This window comes from Triticum dicoccoides, chromosome 3B (genome assembly GCF_002162155.2).
Source record: "Triticum dicoccoides isolate Atlit2015 ecotype Zavitan chromosome 3B, WEW_v2.0, whole genome shotgun sequence".
Lineage (NCBI taxonomy): Eukaryota > Viridiplantae > Streptophyta > Magnoliopsida > Poales > Poaceae > Triticum > Triticum dicoccoides.
Window position 1 is genome coordinate 54,121,303 of NC_041385.1, and position 20,782 is coordinate 54,142,084.

The following is a 20,782-nucleotide window of genomic DNA, read 5'->3' on the forward strand; positions in this document are numbered from 1 at the left end:
GTACCGGTTGGCGAACCGGTACCAATGCGCCCCTTTAGTTCCGGTTGATGCCACCAACCGGGACAAAAGGCCTGGTGCTGCCCGTGTCGCGGCCAAAAGTTTAGTCCCACCTCGCTAGTTGAGAGAGCTCGAGAGTGGTTTATAAGCGCTGCTACGCCCACCCTCTCTAGCTCCTCTCAACTGCATGCTTTCGGGCCTAATTCTGTCATGCTGTGCTGTGGGCCTACTGGGCCTGCTGCGGCCTAAATACTAGCCCATGGTTGGATTTCTAGTCGTATTCAGGCCATGGTCGCCCAGTAGGTGGCACTTTTTTATTTTCTGTTTTCTTTTTGCTTTTATTTATTTTATTTTATTTCTACTTAGAGCAAAATACTTATTAGTTTTTCATCTAATTCTTGTTTCTTTTAGGTAATAAAAATTGTAAAATTTCTATTAGTGCGATTTGTTTTCCAATTTGAATAGTTTAAATTTGAATTTTTGAATTTTTCAAATAACTTTATTATAAAAATAGATTTTTAAGTGAATCTTTTTCCTGCAATTTAATATTACTGTGTTTTATCATTATATTCAAAAACATATTTTGTTATTTTAGTTTCTAACAAAAAAATTCTTTATGATAATTCTTTTTGCTATTAAAGTTTCTAACAAAAAAATTCTTTATGAAATTTCTTTTTTCTTTTATTGTTTTAAACAGAAAATACTTTGATAATTTTGGTTGCATAAATTTTCTATAATTTTAGTTTCAATAATACTAGAGGTTTGTAAAAGTTTTTTTTGAGTTGATTCCTTTTGCTGTTTGAGTTTTATAAAAGCTTTTTAGTTGATTCTTTTTGCTATTGAAGGATATTATAGTTTTGTTTTAGTTGATCATAACAGAATATTATAATTAATTATTTTTAGTTCTTTCTTTTTGCTATTAGTTCATTCTATTTGCTATTAGTTCATTCTTTCAGCTAAATGACCCTTAAATTGAAAAGCACTACAAATGAACTCTGAAAATGTTGATAGTTGGCATGGTATCATCATTTCACCCACATAGCATGTGCTAAAAAGTTGAGAGGGTTACGACAAAAACTGGATGCACTTCGTGTACAAAATAGACAATCTCTTTGGAAGTATCAGGGTTTCAGACGAAAACTCATCTATTACAAAGGGATTTCATTTGTTCACATGTAACTGCAGTGATATTTTAGATCAAAGGCATGATCATCATAATAGTTGTGGATAAAAAGTCTTCACTTTTTCTTCGCTTGTGTCTGTTGCTTATTGCGCCGTAACCATGTATAATCTTCATCGTTTAACAGGGTGCTTGGGTCAGCCTTGACTTTGAAGGGAGGAATTTCATGAAACTTTTCATAATCTTCAGACATGTCTGTCTTGCCCTCGAATCCCACGATGTATCTTTTTCCTGAAAGAACTATGTGGCGCTTTGGCTCATCATATGATGTATCCACTTCCTTATCTTTTATTTTTCTCGGTTTGGTAGACTGTTCTTCACATAGAAAACATACGCCACATCATTGGCTAGGACGAATTGTTTGTCTGTGTACCCCAGATTGTTCAGATCCACTATTTTCATTCCGTACTTTGGGTCTACATGTACCCCGCCTCCTGACAGATTGACCCATTTGCACTTAAACAAAGGGACCCTAAAATCATGTCCATAGTCAAGTTCCCATATGTCCACTATGTAACCATAATATGTGTCCTTTCCCCTCTTGGGTGCTGCATCATAGCGGACACCACTGTTTTGGTTGGTGCTCTTTTGATTGGGCGATCGTGTAAAATGTATTCCATTTATCTCGTACCCTTTGTAAGTCATTACAGTCGAAGATGGTTCCCTCGCCAACGAGTACAACTCATCAGAAATAGTGTTGTCACCCCAGAGACGTGTTTGCAACCAACTGCCGAAAGTCCTGATGTGTTCACATGTAATCCAATCGTCACACTGGTCAGGGTGTTTGGAGCGCAGAATGTTCTTGTGTTCATCGACATATGGGGTCACCAAGCTAGAATTCTGTAGAACTGTGTAGTGTGCTTGAGACCAAGAATGCCCGTCCCTACATATTATTGAGTCCCCTCCTAGCGTGCCTTTTCCACTCAGTCTCTCTTCATACCGCGATTGAGGGAGACATATCTTCTTAAGGCCAGGAATGAAGTCAACACAAAACCCAATGACATCCTCTGTTTGATGGCCCATGGAGATGCTTCCTTCTGGCCTAGCGCGGTAACAAACATATTTCTTTAGGACTCCCATGAACCTCTCAAAGGAGAACATATTGTGTAGAAATACAGGGCCCAGAATGACAATCTCGTCGACTAGATGAACTAGGACGTGCGTCATGATATTCAAGAAGGACGGAGGGAACACCAGCTCGAAACTGACAAGACATTGCACCACATCACTCCTTAACCTTGGTAGAATTTCTGGATCGATCACCTTCTGAGAGATTGCATTGAGGAATGAACATAGCTTCACAATGGTTAATCGAACGTTTTCCGGTAGAAGCCTCCTAAATGCAATCGGAAGCAGTTGCGTCATAATCACGTGGCATCCATGGGACTTTAGGTTCTGGAACTTTTTCTCTGCAATATTTATTATTCCCTTTATATTCGACGAGTAGCCATACGGGACCTTCATGCTGAGTAGGCATTCAAAGAAGATTTCCTTCTCTTCTTTGGTAAGAGCGTAGCTGGCAGGACCTTCATACTGCTTTGTAGGCATGCCGTCTTTTTTGTGCAAATGTTGCAGGTCCTCCGTGCCTCCGGTGTATCTTTTGACTTCTCATACACGCCCAAGAAGCCTAGCAGGTTCACGCAAAGGTTCTTCGTCATGTGCATCACGTCGATTGAAGAGCAGACCTCTAGGTCTTTTCAGTAGGGCAGGTCCTAAAATATAGATATCTTCTTCCACATGGGTGCGCATCCCTCAGCATCATTCAGAACAGATAGTCCACATGGCCTTAGGTACACATTAATGTCGTTGCCGGGTTGCTTAGGGCATTGAATGAGAACTAGCATCATAATGAACTTCCGCTTCATGCACAACCATGGCGGAAGGTTATAGATACATAGATTCACGGGCCAGGTGCTGTGATTGCTGCTCTGCTCCCCAAAAGGATTAATGCCATCCCTTCTTAAACCAAACCATACGTTCCTTGCATCACCTGCAAACTCCTCCCAGTACTTTCTCTCGATTTTTCTCCATGCGACCCGTCAGCGGGTGCTCTCAACTTCTCGTCTTTCCTACGGTCCTCTCTGTGCCATCGCATCAACTTGACATGCTCTTTGTTTCTGAACAGGCGTTTCAACCGTGGTATTATATGTGCATACTAATAACCCACAAGTATAGGGGATCGCAACAGTTTTCGAAGGTAGAGTATTCAACCCAAATTTATTGATTCGACACAAGGGGAGCCAAAGAATATTCTCAAGTAGTAGAAGTTGAGTTGTCAATTCAACCACACCTGGATAACTTAGTATCTACAACAAAGTATTTAGTAGCAAAGTAGTATGATAGTAATGGTAACAATGGTAAAAGTAACGGTAGCAGTTTTGTAGTAATTGTAATAGTAGCAACGGAAAAGTAAATAAGCAAAGCACAATATGTGAAAAGCTCGTAGGCATTGGATCAGTGATGGATAATTATGTCGGATGTGATTCCTCATGTAATAGTTATAACATAGGGTGACACAGAACTAGCTCCAATTCATCAATGTAATGTAGGCATGTATTTCGAATATAGTCATACGTTCTTATGGAAAAGAACTTGCATGACATCTTTTCGCCTACCCTCCTGTGGTAGCGGGGTCCTAGTGGAAACTAAGGGATATTAAGGCCTCCTTTTAATAGAGTACCAGACCAAAGCATTAAGACATAGTGAATACATGAACTCCTCAAACTACGGTCATCACCGAGAAGTATCCCGATAATTGTCACTTCGGGGTTGTCAGATCATAACACATAATAGGTGACTATAAACTTGCAAGATAGGATCAAGAACTCACATATATTCATGAAAACATAATAGGTTCAGATCTGAAATCATGGCACTCGGGCCCTAGTGACAAGTATTAAGCATACCAAAGTCATAGCAACATCAATCTCAGAACATAGTGGATACTAGGGATCAAACCCTAAAAAAACTAACTTGACTACATGGTAAATCTCATCCAACCCATCACCGTCTAGCAAGCCTACGATGGAATTACTCACGCACGGCGGTGAGCATCATGAAATTGGTGATGAAGGATGGTTGATGATGACGACATCAACAAATCCCCCTCTCCGGAGCCCGAACGGACTCCAGATCAGCCCTCCCGAGAGAGATTAGGGCTTGGCGGCGGCTCCGTGTCGTAAAACGTGATGGAACTTTCTCTTCGATTTTTTCTCCACGAAACCGAATATATAGAGATGGAGTTGAGGTCGATGGAGCATCAGGGGGCCCACGAGACAGGGGGCGCGCCCAGGGGGAGGGGGTTCGCCCCCACCCTCATGGACAGGGTGGCCTTGATTCTTTCATCGGTATTTTTTATATTTTCCAAAAGTTATCTCCGTGGATTTTCAGGTCATTCCGAGAACTTTTGTTTTCTGCACAATAAACAACACCATGGCAGTTCTGCTGAAAACAACGTTAGTCCGGGTTAGTTTCATTCAAATTATGCAAGTTAGAGTCCAAAACAAGGGCAAAAGTGTTTGGAAAAGTAGATACGCTGGAGACGTATCAACTCCCCCGTGCTTAAACCTTTTCTTGTCCTCAAGCAATTCAGTTGATAAAGTGAAAGTGATAAAGAAAAACTTTTACAACTCTGTTTGCTCTTGTTGTTGTAAATATGTAAAGCCATCATTCAAGTTTTCAGCAAAGATTATGAACTAACCATATTCAGAATAACACTTAGGTCTCATGTTTACTCATATCAATGGCATAATCAGCTAGCGAGCAATAATAATAAAACTCGGATGACAACACTTTCTCAAAACAATCATGATATGATATAACAAGATAGTATCTCGCTAGCCCTTTCTGAGACCACAAAACATAAATGCAGAGCACCTTTAAAGATCAAGGACTGACTAAACATTGTAATTCATGGTAAAAGAGATGTAGTCAAGTCATACCCAATATAAACTAATAGTAATGCATGCAAATGACAGCGTGCTCTCCAGCAGGTGCTTTTTAATAAGAGGGTGATGAATCAACATAAAAGTAAATAGATAGGCCCTTCGTAGAGGGAAGCAGGGATTTGTAGAGGTGCCAGAGCTCGATTTTAAAATAGAGATGAATAACAGTTTGAGCGGTATACTTTCACTGTCAACGCAACAACTATGAGATCTCGATATCTTCCATGCTACATACATTATAGGCAGTTCCCAAACAGAATGGTAAAGTTTATACTCCCCACCACCAACAAGCATCAATCCATGGCTTGCTCAAAACAACGAGTGCCTCCAACTAGAAACAACCCTGGGGGAGTTTTGTTTAATTATTTCGATTTGTTTTGATCTTTTTGATCATGGGACTGGGCATCCCGGCTACCAGCCATTTTCTCGTGAAGGAGGAGCGGAGTCCACTCCTTTTGAGAATAACCCACCTAGCATGGAAGATACAGACAACCCTAGTTGATACATGAGCTGCTCGAGCATACAAAACAAAATTTCATTTGAAGGTTTGGAGTTTGTCACATACAAATTTCCTTGGAACGACAGGTAAATGCCGCATATAGGAAGGTATCATGGACTCATATGGAATAAGTTTGGGGTTTATGGAGTTTGGATGCACAAACAGTATTCCCACTTAGTACAGGTGAAGGCTAGCAAAAGACTGGGAAGCGACCAACTGAGAGAGCGACAACAGTCATGAACATGCATTAAAATTAATCAACACCGAGTGCAAGCATGAGTAGGATATAATCCACCATGAACACAAATATCGTGAAGGCTGTGTTGATTTGTTTTCAACTACATGCGTGAACATGTGCCAAGTCGAGTCACTCAATTCATTCAAAGGAGGATACCACCCTATTATACCACGTCACAACCATTTTAATAGCATGTTGGCACGCAAGGTAAACCATTATAAACTCATAGCTAATTAAGCATGACATAAGTAACTATAATCTCTAATTGTCATTACAAACATGTTTATTCATAATAGGCTGAATCAGGAACGATGAACTCATCATATTTACAAAAACAAAAGAGGTCGAGTTCATACCAGCTTTGCTCATCTCAACCAGTCCATCATATATCGTCATTATTGCCTTTCACTTGCACGACCGAACGGTGTGTATAATAATAATAGTGCACGTGCATTGGACTAAGCTGGAATCTGCAAGCATTCAATTCAAGGGAGAAGACAAAGTAATATGGGCTCTAAGTTAAATAGACAATCATGCATATGAGAGCCACTAAACACTTTCATTATGGTCTTCTCCTCTCGATCCCCAGAGGAAAGAAAAGAAATAAAACTATTTACACGGGAAAGCTCCCAACAAATAAAAGAAGAATGAGAAATCTTTTTGGGTTTTCATTTAATTAATACTACAAGCATGGAAATTAAACAAACTAATTTTTTTTGTTTTTCTCAAGGTTTATCAAACACACAAGAAGAAAGCTAGAAAAAGAAATTAAACTAGCATGGATAATACAATGAAAGAGTATGAGCACCGACAACTAGAATAAGTGTGTGAACATGAATGTAGTGTCAGTGAGGAATATGTACTCCCTCAAGCTTAGTCTTTTGGCCTAAGTTAGTCTAATTCCAAGGATAGCCTGGCTGATATCCGAAGTTAAAACTGGGGTCGTACTGAGATGCAACAGCCAATGCCTCCTGAGCTGCAGCATGTTGCCGAGCTGCCTCCGCTCTCCTCTTGTGTTTGGCTGCCTCCTCCCTGGTGACAACATATCTTCATTTTGCCTGGTAATCAAAAAGGGAAGGAGCAGGGAGAGTAACATGGACAGCGCGACGTCTGTCAAAGATTAGTTGATACTGGAGGAATTGTTCATTCCTCAAAAGAAAACGATGTCTAACCATTGCTTCATAATCTAAATAAGCGGGAGGCAACACCATATCACCCTCACGTGGGGGTATACCAAGATAATTAGCAACACGGGTCGCATAAATCCCTGCAAATAAATCTCCAACTGAACCATTATTATGCAACCTACGTGCAACAATCGCCCCCAAGTTGTAATCTTTATTTCCGAATACAACACTCTTAAGAACACAAAGACCAGGGACACACATGTGACATGCTTCGTCTTTACCATTAATGCATCTACCAATGAAGAGAGCAAAATAATGTATAGCAGGAAAATGAATGCTTCCTATGGTAGCTTGTGCTATATCCCTAGATTCTCCCACAGTGATACTAGCAAGAAAGTCTTTATATTCAGATTTGTGGGGTTCATTAACATTGACCCACAGTGGGAGTTTGCAAGCAGTTGTAAAATCTTCTAGGTCCATGGTATATGATTGATCATAAATATCAAACAGGACATTCTGAGAATTACGTGAAGATGTAAATTTAAATCTTCTCACGAATGAATCAGTCAGTTGGTAGTACTAAGGACACTTATCTTGCACGAAGTCCTCAAGATCGGCATTACGCACATATGCGTCAAATTCATCCTTGATGCCTGTATTGACTATGAACTCTTCTGAAGGCCACTCACAAGACCGCACCTCAGCTTCCCTTGGTGGTTCATCATCTTGCTCATGCATAGCACACTTGGGTCCTCTCTTTGTTGAGGAACCACCTTGGTACATTTTCCTGGACATATTCTTCCTCTAAAAAATTTCTGAAATTTTTAGTAACTTCAAAATAAAAGTGAATCAAACTAAACAAGATTGATAGCAACTACTCCCACAAGTGCCTAGAGCGTATATCATGCATTAGAATTACTTGGGACCTCATAAATTTGACATGCAAGCTCAAGAACAGGGTCACCTATGCAGCAAAAATTTTCAATGAATAAAACACTAGAACAAAAACTAATTGGACCAATGGAAGAGTCACATACCAATCAACAATCTCCCAAAGCAGTTTTGTGAATGGAGCTTTGAGCAAGGAGATCGAAAATCGCAGCAAAATGAGCTAGAACTCGTGCTTGAGCTAGATGGGGATTCTTTTGGGAGGAAGATGGAGTGTGTGGGTGCAGGAATAAGTGGAGGGGGGCCACCGTGGGCCCACGAGACAGGGGGCGCGCCCAGGGGGAGTGGGCGTGCCCTGGACCCTTGTGGCCAGGTGCTTGCCCCCTGCTGTGTTCTTAGTGCCTAAAATCCTCAAATATTCCATAAAAATTATAATAAATTTACAGGGCATTTGGAGCACTTTTATTTTCGGGATATTTTTTATTGCATGGAAAATTCAGAAAACAGACAGATAATACTATTTTTGCTTTATTTATACTAAATAACAGAAAGTAAAAAGAGGGTACATAAGGTTGTGCCTTCTAGTTTCATCCATCTCATGATCATCAAAAGGAATCCACTAACAAGGTTGATCAAGTCTTGTTATCAAACTCATTCCGAATAACATGGAACCGGAGAAATTTGGAATAACACTAGGTTACCTCAACAGGGATATGAACATCCCCAACAATAAGAATATCATACTTTTTCTTGACAGTAGGAAGAGGAAATTCAAAACCTCCAATAATGATAGTTGGAATTTTTCCAATAGAATTGATGCTATGAACTTGAGGTTGTTTCCTCGGAAAGTGTACCGTATGCTCATTACCATTAACATGAAAAGTGACATTGCCTTTGTTGCAATCAATAACAACCCATGCAGTATTCAAAAAGGGTCTACCAAGGATAATCAACATACTATCGTCCTCGGGAATATCAAGGATAACAAAGCCATTAAGATAGTGACATTTGCAACCACAGCAGGCACATCCTCAAAAATACCGACATGTATAGCAGTTGATTTATCAGCCATTTGCAAAGATATTTCAGTAGGTGTCAACTTATTCAATTCAAGTCTATGATATAAAGAGAGAGGCATAACACTAACACTGGCTCCAAGATCACATAAAGCAGTTTTAACATAGTTTCTTTTAATGGAGCATGGTATAGTTTAAACCCGGGAAAACGCCGGGCCGGGCCGGGTTTCGGGCCGGGCTTGTAAAAGCCCGACCTTCATTTCTCAAGCCCGAGCCCGGCCCGAAGCTTGAAATACTTGTTGTCTTCAAGCTCGAGCCCAGCCCGAAATGAAGCCCGAAGCCCGAAAGCCCGGCCCGAACGCTATTTTTCAGTGTACGCACGTGCAAGCCGGGCCGAAGCCCGAAAGCCCGGCCCGAAATACATGAAAAGTGAAGCCCGAGCCCAGCCCGAACTATCTTCCGGGCTGCAAGACAAGGCCCGAGCCCGGCCCGAACGTCAAGCCCGGCCCAACCCGGCCCGGGTTTTTCGGGCCGGGCTCGGGTCGGGCTGTCCATGCCCAGGTTTAGTATAGTTGGTACCCCTGGAGCTCCAAGTTTCTTTGGTATTCCACCTTTAAAAGTGTAATTATCAAGCATGGTGGAAATTTCAGCTTTCGGTATCTTTCTTTTATTTGTAATGATATCCTTCATTTATTTAGCATAAGGATTTACTTTAAGCATATCAGTTAAGCGCATACGTATGAAGATAGGTCTAATCATTTTAGCAAAGCGCTCAAAATCCTCACCATCCTTTGTCTTGGATGGTTTAGGAGGAAAAGACATGGGTTTCTGAACCCATGGTTCTCTTTCTTTACCGTGCTTCCTAGCAACAAAATCTCTCTTATCATAACATTGATTCTTTGATTGTGGGTTATCAAGATCAACAACAAGTTCAATCTCTACATCATTATTATTGCTAGGTTGAGCATCAACATGAACATTATCATTAACATTATCACTAGGTTCATGTTCATCACTAGATTGTGTTTCAGCATCAGAAATAGAAATATCATTAGGATTCTCACGTGTGTCTACAATAGGTTCACTAGAAGCATGCAAAGTCCTATCATTTTTTCTTTTCTTCTTTTTGGAAGGACTAGGTGCATCTAAATTATTTCTCTGAGAATCTTGCTCGACTCTTAGGGTGGCCTTCAGGATACAAAGGTTCCCGAGTCATTCTGCCAGTTCTAGTAGCCACTCTAACAGCAAAGTCATGTTTATTATTTCATTCATCGAGCAAATCACTTTGAGCTTTAAGTACTTGTTCAGCTTGAGTGGTAACCATAGAAGCATATTTGCTAATGAGTTTAAGTTCACCTTTAACTCTAGCCATATAATCACTCAAGCGTCCTATCATGAAAGCATTACTCTTTAATTCTCTACCAACATAAGCATTAAAACTTTCTTGTCTTGCCATAAAGTCATCAAATTCATCTAAACATTGTCTAGGAAATTTAATAGACGGGATTTCAATTTTATCATATCTATAGAGAGAATTTACCTTTACTACCTGTGTCGGGTTATCAAGACAATGTGTTTTTTCAAGAGGCGGTATATTAAGACCATGTATTTCTTCAATAGGAGGTAAATTCTTAACATCTTCAGCTTTAATACCTTTTTCCTTCATTGATTTCTTTGCCTCTTGCATATCTTCAGGACTGAGAAATAGAATACCCCGCTTCTTCGGAGTTGGTTTTATTGGCTCAGGAATTGGCTCGGGAAGAGTCCAATTATTTTCATTAGTCAACATATTATTCAATAACAATTCAGCTTGGTCGACTGTTCTTTTCCTGAAAACACAACCAGCACAACTATCCAAGTGGTCCTTGGAAGCATCGGTTAGTCCATTATAAAAGATATGAAGTATTTCATTTTTCTTAAAAGGATGATCAGGGAAAGCATTAAGTAATCGGAGAATCCTCCCCCAAGCTTGTGGGAGACTCTCTTCTTCGATTTGCACAAAATTATATATTTCCCTCAAGGCAGCTTGTTTCTTATGAGCAGGAAAATATTTAGCAGAGAAGTAATAAATCATATCCTGGGGACTACTCACACAACCAGGATCAAGAGAATTAAACCAAGTTTTAGCATCACCCTTTTAATGAGAATGGAAATATCTTAAGGATATATTAATAGCGAGGCTTCTCATCATTAGTAAACAGGATGGCTATATCATTTAACTTGGTAAGATGTGCCACAACAGTTTCAGATTCATTGCCATAAAAAGGATCAGATTCAACCAAAGTAATAATTTCAGGGTCAACAGAGAATTCATAATCCTTATCAGTAACACAGATAGGTGAAGTAGCAAAAGCAGGGTCATGTTTCATTCTAGCATTAAGAGATTGCTGCTTCCATTAGCTAATAACTTCTTAAGATCATATCTATCCTTGCAAGCAAAAATAGCTCTAGCAGCTTCTTCATTCATAACATAACCCTCAGGAACAACAGGCAATTCATACTTAGGGGGAGAACCTTCATCATCAACATCATCAATAATTTCATATTCAATAATTTCATTCTCTCTAACCCTAGCAAGTTGTTCATCAAGATATTCACCTAATGGCACAGTAGTATCAAACATAGAAGTAGTTTCATCATAAGTATCATGCATAGCAGAAGTGGCATCATCAATAACATGCGACATATCAGAATTCATAGCAGTAGCAGGTTTAGGTGTCGCAAGCTTACTCAAAACAGAAGGAGAATCTAGTGTAGAGCTAGATGGCAGTTCCTTACCTCCCCTCGTAGTTGAGGGAAAAATCTTAGTTCTTTTGTCTTTCAAGTTCCTCATAGTGATCATCAGATATAAATCCCAAGTGACTCGAAGAATAGAGCTATGCTCCCCGACAATGGCGCCAGAAAATAGTCTTGATAACCCACAAGTATAGGGGATCACAACATGTTTCGAGGGTAGAGTATTCAACCCAAATTTATTGATTCGACACAAGGGGAGCCAAAGAATATTCTCAAGTATTAGCAGTTGAGTTGTCAATTCAACCACACCTGGATAACTTAGTATCTGCAGCAAAGTATTTAGTAGCAAAGTAGTATGATAGTAATGGTAACAGTGGTAAAAGTAAAGATAGCAGTTTTGTAGTAATTGTAATAGTAGCAATGGAAAAGTAAATAAGCAAAGCACAATATGTGAAAAGCTCGTAGGCATTGGATCAGTGATGGATAATTATGTCGGATGTGATTCCTCATGTAATTGTTATAACATAGGGTGACACAGAACTAGCTCCAATTCATCAATGTAATGTAAGCATGTATTCCGAATATAGTCATACATGCTTATGGAAAAGAACTTGCATGACATCTTTTGTCCTACCCTCCCGTGGCAGCGGGGTCCTAGTGGAAACTAAGGGATATTAAGGCCACCTTTTAATAGAGTACCGGACCAAAGCATTAACACATAGTGAATACATGAACTCCTCAAACTACGGTCATCACCGAGAAGTATCCCGATTATTGTCACTTCGGGGTTGTCGGATCATAACACATAATAGGTGACTATAGACTTGCAAGATAGGATCAAGAACTCACATATATTCATGAAAACATAATAGGTTCAGATCTGAAATCATGTCACTTGGGCCCTGGTGACAAGCATTAAGCATATCAAAGTCATAGCAACATCAATCTCAGAACATAGTGGATACTAGGGATTTAAACCCTAACAAAACTAACTTGATTACATGGTAAATCTCATCCAACCCATCACCGTCTAGCAAGCCTACAATGGAATTACTCACGCATGGCGGTGAGCATCATGAAATTGGTGATGGAGGATGATTGATGATGACGACGACGATGAATCCCCCTCTCCGGAGCCCCGAATGGACTCCAGATCAGCCCTCCCGAGAAAGATTAGGGCTTGGCGGTGGCTCCGTGTCGTAAAACGTGATGAAACTTTCCCTCTGATTTTTTTCTCTATGAAACGGAATATATAGAGTTGGAGTTGAGGTCGGTGGAGCATCAGGGGGCCCACGAGATAGGGGGCGCGCCCAGGGGGAGGGTGCGCGCTCCCACCCTCGTGGACAGGGTGTGGGCCCCCTGGCCTTGATTCTTTCACCAGTATTTTTTATATTTTCCAAAAGTTATCTCTGTGGATTTTCAGGTCATTCCGAGAACTTTTGTTTTCTGCACAATAAACAACACCATGGCAGTTCTGCTGAAAACAGCGTCAGTCCGGATTAGTTTCATTCAAATCATGCAAGTTAGAGTCCAAAACAAGGGCAAAAGTGTTTGGAAAAGTAGATACGTTGGAGACGTATCACATACCACATCACCTTGGTGGGAACCCTCTTCCTGGGGCGCTTGCTGTCAACATCACCAGGGTCATCTCGTCTGATCTTATACCGGAATGCACCACATACCGGGCATGTGTTCAAATCCTCGTACGCACCGCGGTAGAGGATGCAGTCATTAGGGCATGCATGTATCTTCTGCACCTCCAATCCTAGAGGGCATACAACCTTCTTTGCTGCATACGTACTGTCGGGCAATTCATTATCCTTTGGAAGCTTCTTCTTCAATATTTTCGGTAGCTTCTCAAATCCTTTGTCAGGCACACCATTCTGTGCCTTCCACTGCAGCAATTCCAGTACGGTACCGAGCTTTGTGTTGCCATCTTCGCAATTGGGGTACAACCCTTTTTTGTGATCCTCTAACATGCGATCGAACTTCAGCTCATCCTTACACTTTCACACTGTCTCTTTGCATCAACAATGACCCGGCGAAGATAATCATCGGGCACATCGTCTGGTTATCTTGATCTTCAGTTTCCCCCGTTGCAGCATATTCAGCTTCCCCCATTGCAGCATCACCATATTCAGGGGGCACATAGTTGTCATCATCTTCTTCTTCTTTGTTGTCTTCCATCATAACCCCTCTTTCTCCGTGCTTGGTCCAAACATTATAGTGTGGCATGAAACCCTTATAAAGAAGGTGGGTGTGAAGGGTTTTCGAGTCAGAGTAAGACCTCGTATTCCCACATATAGGGCATGGACAACACATAAAACCATTCTGCTTGTTTACCTCAGCCACTACGAGAAAATTATTCACGCCCTTAATGTACTCAGAGGTGCGTCTGTTACCGTACATCCATTGTCGGTTCATCTCTGCGTACATCATAAATAGATAAGTGACCAAATTAATAGAAGTTCATCATCACATTAAACCCAAAGTACATACATAGTTCTCATTGAACAACATATAGCTCGCCGGAGCATCTAATTAAACCATACATTGAAACTATGTAAAACATTTAAATGCAACAACAAATGCGATCATAACCGCAACCAAGGTAACAATTGATCCAACGGCATAATGATACCAAGCCTCAGTATGAATGGCATATTATCTAATCCTTCTAATCTTCAAGTGCATTGCATCCATCTTGATCTTGTGATCATCGACGACATACGCAACATGCAACTCCAATATCATCTTTTCCTCCTCAATTTTTTTAATTTTTCCTTCAAGTAATTGTTTTCTTCTTCAACTAAATTTAACCTCTCGACAATAGGGTCAGTTGGAATTTCCGATTCACATACCTCCTAGATAAAAAAAATCTATGTCATGTTGCTCGGCATAATTGTCATAAACACTAAATGAAACTAATAATTATAAAAGGAAATATATATACCACATCTGAATCATAGACAGGACGAGGGCCGACGGAGGCGGATACCAAAACCATCGCACTATATAATAACAAACAATAATAAGTAATAAAACTACACAAGTATCTACCTAAATCATACAAGTAAGAACTTTTTTCTTCTAGAAAGAAGATAAGATCAAGAGGTTCACCACGGTGGTGAAGGCGACGAGGTCGGCGCGGGCGATCAACGGCGGTGAGGACGGGGACGGGATAGGACGGACCGCCAAACCTAGACAAATCTCGAGGAAAATGGAGGTTGGATAAGGTGCTTCGAGAGGAGAAAGCTTAAGTGTGACTCAGGCATTTCATCGAACACCTCATGTGCATAGGAGGTGAGCTAGAGCACAACACACCTCTCACACACCTCTCCCAAAAAAACAGAGCACTTCACTGCTCTGCTCGCGGGCAAGGAGTATATATAGGCATATCGTTGGTCCCGGTTCGTGACTGGAACCGGGACTAAAGGACACCCTTTGGTCTCGGTTCAAGCCACCAACTAGGACCAATGGTGGTGGGCCAGGAGCGAGCCACATTGGCCTCAGTTCGAGCCTCGAATCGGGACCAAAGGTGCCAGATGAACCGGGACCAATGCCCCACGATGGCCCGGCCGGCTCCCTGGCCTCACAAACCGAGACCTATGCCCCCATGGGTCCCGGTTCTAAGCTGAATCGGGACTAATGGGCTGACCAGGCCTGAACCAAAGCCCTGTTTTCTACTAGTGCCCCCTTCTCTGTCCCGATGGTACCTCTGTCTGCGTGCTTCTACTAGTCGACGGGCTTGAGAAGTTGTCACTTGGAGTGCTTCCACGCTTTCGAAGAGGGATGCACTAGTGCTGGTCAGACACATGTTGTGCACAATGCTAGTGCACTTCGTTATGACGATCGCCTTCAACAAGTCCATCCTCAGGTACGTGAATCGTGTCATCTGCGGCTTCCTTTGGGTTGGCTAGAAGGACGCCCATGATGGCCATTGCTTGGTCAACTGGAAGAGGATGTGCCGGTCACTCTCGTTTGGTGAGCTCAAAGTCCCACACTATCTGATCCGATGCATCACCACAGGAAAAACATACGAAGCCGTGTACGAAACATACACAACAAAGCCCATTTTAACCCCGACGAATTGTACGCCGAGTGTTACACTCGGTTATAGTTGACGGCTTACCATGTTTCAGCATAGGGGATGTAAGCCGAGTATAATACAGAGGCACCCGTGTAGATAGGAGATCACAACCGGCCACGTTGGTTGCCTACAAGCCTAGTGTTCACTAAGTCGTGTACCAGCACAGACACACGTTTTACTTATAAGCCGTGGAGGCAGCTTAGCCGTGTCATTATGTGAAGCATACAGCTTACAGATAAGCCGTGAACGTGTATGTAAGCCATGCACTCTGTTTAAGTATGACATAGACAAAATCGGATCATGTGCTTCGAAAAAGAGTGGTCATGGCGGCAGCCACATCGAAACTATAGATGATAAACCATATGCTGTTGCGTAAGCTTTATTGTGTTTGATTATTATATGGTTGTAAAATAATTGTTAAATATAATGAAAATTCCCATGCATATTTGCACGTTGATGTGTGTCTTCTCCATGTATGTTGCATGCTCAGGTGACATACTTATATGTTATAGCGTGGCTAACTATTTAGATGTATTCCCGCAAAAAAGGAACTATTTAGATGTAGGATATTCCATTGCTTTTTCTAAGCCAATATTGAAGATGATCTGGTATTGTGTTCCCTTCTCCAACCCTGAGCCAACCCTACCTTCATAGCTTTCCTTCCCATCACCGCCTCCGGTCCAGTGGCAATGGCCCTCGCCTCTCTTCTTCCTCCCCTCCTCTCCCCCGGAGATCCGGACCCTCCCTTTCCCGGCGAGCTCGCCAAGTTTGAATTGTCGTAATTTCGTGGAGCACTCTGCCTCACTTGTACTACTGAAAGTAATTCTGGGAATTCGGCACGTGAACCTACAGCTTTCCCAGAATTAGTAATTTTGAACTTTTTGCTCCTGGCAGCTTGTTGGCACGTGAACCTACAGCTTGTCTTATTTTTTTAGGGAACTATAGATGATAAACCGTATGCTGTTGCGTAAGCTTTATTGTGCTTGATTATTATATGGTTGTAAAATAATTGTTAAATATAATAAAAATTCCCATGCATATTTGCACGTTGATGTGTGTCTTCTCCATGTATGTTGCATGCTCAGGTGACATACTTATATGTTATAGCGTGGCTAACTATTTAGATGTATTCCCGCAAAAAAGGAACTATTTAGATGTAGGATATTCCATTGCTTTTTCTAAGCCAATATTGAAGATGATCTGGTATTGTGTTCCCTTCTCCAACCCTGAGCCAACCCTACCTTCATAGCTTTCCTTCCCATCACCGCCTCCGGTCCAGTGGCAATGGCCCTCGCCTCTCTTCTTCCTCCCCTCCTCTCCCCCGGAGATCCGGACCCTCCCTTTCCCGGCGAGCTCGCCAAGTTTGAATCCTCGTAATTTCGTGGAGCACTCTGCCTCACTTGTACTACTGAAAGTAATTCTGGGAATTCGGCACGTGAACCTACAGCTTTCCCAAAATTAGTAATTTTGAACTTTTTTTCTCCTGGCAGCTTGTTGGCACGTGAACCTACAGCTTGTCTTATTTTTTTAGGGATAGCTACAGCTTGTCAGCTTCGTAATCTCCTACTGCCGAGTCCGTATATCCATCTGCTGTTACAGGATTCCATGTCTAATGTTTCTCTACAGACGGGTTCAGATGCTTTGTGGTTCAGTCTGAATTCTCTGTCTGCCGATCTTTATATGAAGCATGAACTAACGCAACTCCACTGGACTCTGATTTGTTTATCAGTGCAACACACAGACTTTGGTTGGTTCGCGTCATACCCTATAAGCTAAGCTACTCCATTTGACCGTGTGTTCAGCAGCTTATGTCCTACACCTGTGGCTGTGGGGACGTAAAGTTAGAAGACGGATGTACTATTTAAACAAGAAAATGAAGAAAAAAAATATATGTCAAGAGTGGGATTTGAACCCACGCCCTTTCGGACCAGTACCTGAAACTGGCGCCTTAGACCAACTCGGCCATCTTGACGTTTGAACGCAATGTCGACAAGACATTACATATAATACAAGCTAGGTCTCAAACTCACGAATATCACTATGCTTTCGTTTTACTTTACATCTGATGTGGTTGAGTTATTTCCTTAGGTAAGGTTGCACAGTGAATGCAAAGATGTATACGTAATTTAGCAATTCCTTAGCATCATCCACAATCGTATCCTTCTCAAGCTTGGCATCGCCGGGTTGCGACTCCGGTCTTGGTCCCATCTTCCGCGTCTCCACTTTGTGGCCTGTTGGGGACGGGAGCTCCTTTCGGTTCCGGACTTTGTAAAGTTTAACTAGCTTTGTAGGAAAAGATATCAACATTAACGCTATGAAATCGATATTATTTGATGCATGATGAAATTATTTTCCATAAGATATACCTTCACTATTGTAGATGTTGATATGTTTTTCTATAAAATTATTCAAACTTTGAAATTTTAATTTTGACTAAATCTTATATGCAGACTAAAAAGAAACGGAGGAAGCTCTGCTTGTTCCACGTGGGCTTGCATTGTTGTTAGTGATTCGAAGGCATTCACGGTGACCTTGGTACTGCGGCCATGGTCCAGTACGCCGATCTATGACACCATCTTGGGCCTCCCCCCCTCTCTATCTCGCGTGCGCCCACACACACACACACACACACACACACACACACGGAGCTCTTCAACCGGTGGATGGATTCCGGTCAAGACGCCATCTTGTGATGCGGCAGTTTTCTTGAGCTCTGTCTCGAATCCCAACCGACCTTTCACCTGGAAAACATGGGTGTTGTTGCACACTTGCACATCAAGATTTTCCTCCGGCTAGCCCTTCAGAATAGGTGTTGGACGGCCGACCGCCTGGCTCGACGAGGTCTGCCGCATGTGGACTGTTGTGCCCCCTTTTCTTTTTTGAGGTAAACTATTGTGCCCTTTGGGACCATGAGGTAGAGAGCATGCAACACATGTTGGCAGCTGGATAGTCTTTCTCCAGGTAGCTATGGTATGAAGTCCTCTCATGGAGCAGGTCCACTATTGTTGTGCCTAGCCAAGACTTCCCCTTCAGGCTGTGGTAGGCGGGCTCCCTACATCAGACGTCGAATGCCCTTTGCAAGGGATTCGCCTCCATCATGGTGCTCACAGCCTGCTAACTTTGGAAGCTGAGGAACAACTACAACTTCCATGACAAGCGCCCTTTGTGAGGCACCTGATCCTAAGCATTCGGAGGATGTGCATCTTTGAGAAGCCAAGGGTTCAGATATCATCCTACCATCGAGGTAGCTCTCCTTTTGTGGGGCCGAGCAACCCCTTTTGTTCTGCTCACGCGATCACATCATGTCGTCTTCTGTGTACGTGGATTTGCGTTTTTGCCTGCCTATGTTTTCTCATACTCCTATCAACGGAATGATACACAAGTATTGAATATTCGCGGGCGAGCGTCTGGTCAAGCAAGACGATGGACAAGGTGGGTGGGCTCTAGTGGATCCATCGTAGTGCCGGTGGAAGGTGGAAAGAGCGTGGGCCGCTGCTTCGGGGGTTGACTTGACAAAACGTCAAAACTTGCATGGGAAAAGAGAGGGTGGATTCAAAATCGCGAGGGCACCAACTGGGTCTTCGGTGGGTATAGACAGTCGGAGCTCTCAGTCCACTCGACTTCTCTGCTCCTTTCTCGTCCTCTCCACTTCTCCGAATCTCTCCACCCCTCCGCCATAGCCAAGTCTGGCGATGAGTCCAGCAGCGAGTCCAATCCGATGGAGCGGGATGACCTCATGAAAGAGGAGGACTCTGGCTCTGGCAGCGATGCGCCCGAGGACGAGGAGCTCGCGCTCCACATCGCCATCTGGCGGTCACAACTCGACACAACGGTGGAAGCTCGAGCTTAGTGGCTTCCGCCGCCAGCCCCTCCAGGCTGTGCCGCCGCAATGCTGCCCGGGCTCGCTACAACTTCCATGACAAGCGCCCTTTGTGAGGCACCGGATCCTAAGCATTCGGAGGATGTGCATCTTTGAGAAGCCAAGGGTTCAGATATCATCCTACCACCGAGGTAGCTCTCCTTTTGTGGGGCCGAGCAACCCCTTTTGTTCTGCTCATGCGATCACATCATGTCGTCTTCTGTGTACGTGGATTTGCGTTTTTGCCTGCCTATGTTTTCTCATACTCCTATCAACGGAATGATACACAAGTTTTGAATATTCGCGGGCGAGCGTCTGGTCAAGCAAGACGATGAACAAGGTGGGTGGGCTCTAGTGGATCCATCATAGTGGCGGTGGAAAGTGGAAAGAGCGTGGGCCGCTGCTTCGGGGGTTGACTTGACAAAACGTCAAAACTTGCATGGGAAAAGAGAGGGTGGATTCAAAATCGCGAGGGCACCAACTGGGTTTTCGGTGGGTCTAGACAGTCAGAGCTCTCAGTCCACTCGACTTCTCTGCTCCCTTCTCGTCCTCTCCACTTCTCCGAATCTCTCCGCCCCTCCGCCATAGCTAAGTCTGGCGATGAGTCCAGCAGCGAGTCCAATCCGATGGAACGGGACGACCTCATGAAAGAGGAGGACTCTGGCTCTGGCAGCGATGCGCCCGAGGACGAGGAGCTCGCGCTCCACATCGCCATCGGCGGTCACAAATCGACACACCGGTGGAAGCTCGAGCTCAGTGGCTTCCGCCGCCAGCCCCTCCAGGCTATGCCGCCGCAATGCTGCCCGGGCTCGCCCTTCTCCCTCTGCCGCTCGAGATTCGGAGCAGGGCGGCCCCCTCCCTTCCCCTTCAGCTTCGCTGCTCGGGAAGCGTTGGGTGCTCGTGCCCATGGCTCCGGTGCACATGCGCATACTAGGGTCAGAGGCAAAGGCCGCCCGGCATGAGCGGCAGTGGGCGGTGGCCACGGCGGAGCCCGGCTCGTCCTGGCAGCGTGCACCCTCCATGTTGGTGGATCCGAAGGAGGCGCTTCTCCGCGAGGTTATGTGGCACTCGCTCACCACAGCAGAGACTGAGGCGAAGCGCCTCCGGCGGAAGAACACGAAGGTGCTCTGCCTCGGGCTAGAGGCTTCAGAGCGCCTCATGAGGTAGAAGGAGCACGCCAAGGTGAAGGCGGCATGCCACGCCTGGGA

General features: G+C 43.3%; 1 non-coding gene across 1 annotated transcript; it reads right to left on the bottom strand.

Annotated features, from left to right (window-relative positions):
• Window positions 1-17,606: 17,606 nt before the first annotated feature.
• TRNAL-CAG lies at window positions 17,607-17,687 on the bottom strand. Its single transcript has one exon. It is a non-coding gene; the product is annotated as a tRNA-Leu (tRNA).
• Window positions 17,688-20,782: the final 3,095 nt, after the last annotated feature.